At 35.4% G+C, this 5,449-nt stretch overlaps 1 pseudogene across 1 annotated transcript; it reads left to right on the plus strand.

Moving 5' to 3' along the window:
• Window positions 1-1,632: 1,632 nt before the first annotated feature.
• Window positions 1,633-4,168, plus strand: LOC105155499 (putative carotenoid cleavage dioxygenase 4, chloroplastic pseudogene; annotated as a pseudogene). The gene is made up of 2 exons (XR_016064091.1): window positions 1,633-3,097; window positions 3,814-4,168. The product of XR_016064091.1 is annotated as a putative carotenoid cleavage dioxygenase 4, chloroplastic pseudogene (transcript).
• The last annotated feature ends 1,281 nt before the right edge of the window (window positions 4,169-5,449 follow it).

Consider the following 5,449-nt stretch of genomic DNA (forward strand, 5'->3'; position numbering starts at 1 on the left):
AGTTTTAGAAATGAAGAATCCACTAATTTTTTTTTAATAATAGATTTAATATAACTTGAAAGAGTATATCAGATTACTGTAATTTACCGTAATTTTTTTCACAGAAAGACTTTTTGTTCTCTTCTGATATTAGAAAAAAGTAAATTACATTTAACACATTTAATTTATGTCAAAAATTAGTTCCTTTGATCATTTTTTGCCAAAAATGTGAGCCCCAAATTTCTTTTTAGAGGGTAAAAGAATCAATTTTTTTCTCATTTTAGTATCTTAAATTTGTAAAGTTATCAAATTAGTCATATTCTTTGGGCAACAAAAGTATTGTAACTTCCTACTTAAAATTAATGCTAATTGTTGCACCCTTATTTATTAAGGGTTGCTTTTAGTGGCGAAGAACACATGGAAATGAACTTAAAAATTAAGTTTGAGAATTGAGAGAAATGAACACATTGCGATTTTTTAGTGTTTTAGTTGTCGGAGTTTGTAAATATTATCGGAAGAAAGCATGTGCCTTCGACGTGCTCTTTTTATTTTGCGGATTTTGTTCCCATTGAATAATTTCTGTCAGTATGGAAGTAAATTTTTGTCTTGTATTTTTTGCATCTGATATTTTAATCCTTTGTCTTTCTGGAGTAGTAAATAGGTTCTGTAATATTTAAATTATTGCGATCATTTAATTAACCAATGGGAATAAAAACTCCAAATTAGAAAAAGCAGTTGTTGGGTACATGTTTTTTTTCGGTAACATTTGCAAACTTCAATATCTGAAGGGCCCAAAATCGTGAAAAATTGTAGGACCTATTTGCTCTTCTAGAAAACTAAGAATTAAAATGCCAAATTGAAAAAGATATGGCCGGAAAGTTGCATTTAATCCTATATAAAATATGCATACATCTAATTGATATTCATTTTATTAATTAGTTATATTTTAATAACTATTGCAATTTCCTTTTTTATTAATACTTAAATAAAATTCAATAAAACATACGAGTCAATTATATGAAAATATATCATTATTTTTCTTCAATAACTATGTCATTTAATTGGTAAATAAAGCTCAAATGTTCTTTTGATAGATTCAAATTTGGGACAACTTTTGAAACAAAATTTTCTACTTTATTTATTACTTTCATATTTTCATAAATGGTCTGGCTTTTGATTTGCAAATGTCAAGGTTAGGTCTGGCTGGAAAGTTTTAAATCCCCACCAAACATCTCTTAACGAAGTACTTAAACTTGAAATTCTATAAATAAATTCGAGCCGTCCATACTTATGAGTAATCCAATTTAATGTGGTTTATTGCAATATATCAATCTATTTTAGTTTAATTTTATTGATTGAATCGATATATTTTTAATTGTGTAATCGTCATTTTTATTTAAAAAAAAAGAAAAAAAATTCTAAATCCCCAAATCAAGTTATTTTACCGGGTAATGATATAATTTTCACCAAATTTGTCCTAAATGTGTAAGTTTTTTTCTCTTCAATTATTGTCCATATTATCAATGTCAATTTTAAAAGGACTGGAAATACCATCCCTATAAGTATAGGACAAAAGTTGCAATTTTCCCCGTACAAGACCTTATAAAATTGCCTATGTTTTTAAATATTTCCTGCGGAAACATTGGAAGCTTATTTTTTCAGACAGAGTAACGTCTTCCCTTCCTCTTTGCAACCTCTTAATTAAAATGGAGGCCCTGTCTTCCTCCTTCCTTTCCAGATTTCCTGATTGCAACATTTCATCAGCTGTCGGGATTGCGAAGAACCCTCAAACGAAAATCATTGCCGTTTATTCCTTCACCAATCTTCACGAGTCTTTAATGAAGCTTATATCAAATTCTGCTGAAAGAATTAAGTTCAAGACTATGCACATGCACCCAATTTCGAAGAACAAGACGGAAAAGCAATCGTTACTTGCGAATATGTTCAAGTCAGTCGATGATTTTATATGCAACCATCTTGACTTACCCCTTCGTCCATCCATTGATCCCGAACATGTACTTTTCGGCAACTTTGCTCCAGTGGATGAACTTCCTCCGACTCCCTGTGAGGTGGTGGAAGGCTCCCTTCCGAGTTGCCTGGACGGAGTATACCTGCGCAACGGCCCCAATCCTCAGTTCATCCCCCGCGGCCCATACCACCTCTTCGACGGTGATGGGATGCTTCACATGATCAAGATCTCTAGAGGGAAAGCCACGTTTTGTAGTCGCTATGTCAAGACTTACAAATACATGGTTGAGTGTGATCTCGGCTATGCCGTCTTCCCAAGTGGCTTCTCCTCCTTCAATGGCCTCATGGCCTCGATGGCACGGGTTGGTCTAAGTGTTTCACGTGTACTTACTGGACAGTTCAATCCTGTAGTTAATGGCTTTGGCATGGCAAACACTAGTGTGGCCCTAATCAGTGGAAAATTATATGCTCTATGTGAATCTGATCTCCCCTATGAGATTGAAGTGACCTCAGATGGAGATATCAGAACTATTGGCCGCCATGATTTTGACAGCAGCGAGCCCTTTATAAGCATGACTGCGCACCCAAAAGTTGATCCAGACACAGGCGAAACCTTTGCTTTCAGATTCCACGTAGTTCCTCCATTCTTGACATTTTTCAGAATCGGTTCTGATGGAAGAAAAGGACCAGACGTTCCCATCTTCTCCATGAAGAGTACAGCTTTGATCCATGACTTTGCTGTAACAAAAAATTACGCCATATTTAATGATGGGCAGATGGTGATAAGCCCCGTGGAGCTTTTGAGAGGACGACCCCCAATGAGAATTGATCCTGTTAAAGTACCGAGGCTGGGCATTATCCGGAGATGCGCTAAAGACGAGAGTGGAATGTGGTGGATTGATGTGCCTGGATTCAACATGTCACATTCAGTTAACGCATGGGAAGAAGACGACGGTGAGACCATAGTAGTGGTGGCCTCTAATCTTTCATCTATTGAACTGGCCTTGGAGCGTCTGGATTTGGCGCAGCTGACGTTGGAGGAAATCAGGATAAGTGTCAAGGACAAGAAGGTGATCACGAGGCATCCCCTGTCTTCCAAAGTTCTTGACATGCCAATCATTAATCCAGCTTACGCAGGAAAGAAGAACAGGTATGACAATTCCATCTAATCTTTTAGCTAATCAATCACATGGTGCAAAATATTTATAATGTGACTGGTGTATAGTTTAGGGTGATTGATCCGACCAAACTTGGTCCAGGCTAAAATTTCCTTCATTTTAGTCCTTTTTGGCTAACTTAGCAGGAAAATTACAGGTGACTTGCACATGATCTAATTAAGTCGTAGTTTTAGTCATGTAAATCAATTCATGCAATACCAAAGTTGTCAACCCAACAATCTATATTACCAAAAATGACAACCCTCCCAGATTTACATGACTAATATTGCAATTTAATCGGGTTGTGTACAAGTCGTATGCAATTTCCAGTCAAGTTTGGCCAGAAAAGGACTAAAATTGCCAAAATTTTTAAGTTATGACTATAAATTATAAAATCAATTCATGTAAGACGAAAAATGCCTACTCTCAAATTACTGGACAAAATTCCAATTTTCTCCTAATTCATGCATCAACTTAGTCTTAACAAAAATATTCACTTGAGAAAATATTCACTCAATGACTTTTTGTTCTTGAAAAAGTATATATATTTCGATATTACCAATCTAGTTTTACATGTATATATGAGGAAATTATTTTACTGATCAAATAAATTAGAAGAGTCTTAAGACATACTATAGACAAACCTTTTAAGCTTAAGTCAAGAACGAGACATATTGAAGCATTGTCGTATAATTAATTTGATTCATAGGTATGCTTATGCCGCAGTAGTTGGCACGCCCATGCTGATGGTAGGGGTGGTGAAGTTAGATTTATCCCTATCGTCAGACGATTGCTTAGACTGCATAGTCGCTAGCCGCATGTACGAGCCAGGCTGCACCGGAAACGAACCCTTTTTCGTGCCAAATAATGCGGCTGCAGATGAGGACGATGGCTTCCTAGTTACATATGTACATGATGAGATCGCCAAAGAATCCAAGTTCTTAATCATGGACGCCAAGTCCCCCACCCTAGAGATCGTTGCCGCGGTTAAGTTACCCAGAAGAGTGCCCACAGGCTTCCATGGGCTCTTTGTGAGTCAAAGTCACCTTTGCAGGGACGATTGATCTGCATAATTTTATATGCCTAGCATGAATTTTGGAGGAGTTCCATTCTACATTTACATATTAGTGTAATACTTGCAAGTACATGGTTGTATGTAAGACAGCTCCAGGTGGCATTTTAAAGAATCTAAGGAGCATGTTCGTAATATTAACTATAATTCATAATTCAATAACTTTAATGATTAGAGGATTTCGATCACCAAAATTTTAACTCGATAGAAATTGTATTTATATATACCCTACAGGCTCAGGGTTGGAATTTTAGTATTGTATTTATAAAGATTTAACAATTAAATACTCATAATTCATTAATTTTGTGAAATTATTTTTTCCCCATGTCATTAGCTTGAACTTCAAAACAAAAAAAATCGCAAACTGTAAAATTACTGTGCATATACCACAAAGAAGTAGGAAGACAACACAAAATGGGGTTCCTTTTTTGTAGTTTAAGTTGATATTGAACTTGTTGCCCAGTTAATCAACAATATTTTGGTATCTTTTTGGTAAAGTCAGAATGTGAAAAACTTCAACCAAAATTGCACTTTTTATCCCATGCTAGATAGAGTCTTTTCATTTTTGGTCCCCTACTTTACAAGATCGATAATTTAGTCCCAAAATCTTAAAAATTTGACATTATTAATCCTGCACTATTAAATGTTAATGAAACCGTTAGTCAACAGTTGTTCGTGACCAATAAATGTTCAAATTCTGCTACAAAGCCCCCATATTTTAAAAATAGGATAAAAACTCTCATATTTTGAAAACAAATCTCTTTTTGGATTCAATTTGACTAAAATACCTTTTTTTATCTTAAAAAGTTACCCTTCTTGTTAGGAAATGGATCGGGTTAAGATGGATAACAGGTGGAATATGAAGGCAGTAAAAGACACACGAATTTGTTAACCCAGTTTGGATATAAATCCTACGTCTGGGGGCGATACCAAGCCAGGAGAAAATACTCAAAGAGGAGGAAAATTGAGGAGTACAACACACACACACTTGTATGCAAGTCTTCACCACACGTGAAAGACAACACTCACCCTCGTCTCAACTCTTTCTTTTCTCTCTACTCTATTCTACTTTGCTCTATTAAAACAATGCTAATAAGAGTAGTATATATAGCCATGACTTATCCTTTTTCCAACTCAACTTGGGATTTCTAAGTTGAATGAGGTTATCCTTCTCCAACTCAACTTTGAATCGGGTTATCCTTCTCCAACTCAACTTGGGAATTCTAAGTTGAATCAGGTTATCCTTTTCTTCTTCAAATCAATCTTCACAACT

The sequence above is a fragment of the Sesamum indicum genome, linkage group LG2, assembly GCF_026168435.1.
Source record: "Sesamum indicum cultivar Baizhima isolate 11 linkage group LG2, ASM2616843v1, whole genome shotgun sequence".
NCBI classification, from domain to species: Eukaryota; Viridiplantae; Streptophyta; class Magnoliopsida; order Lamiales; family Pedaliaceae; genus Sesamum; species Sesamum indicum.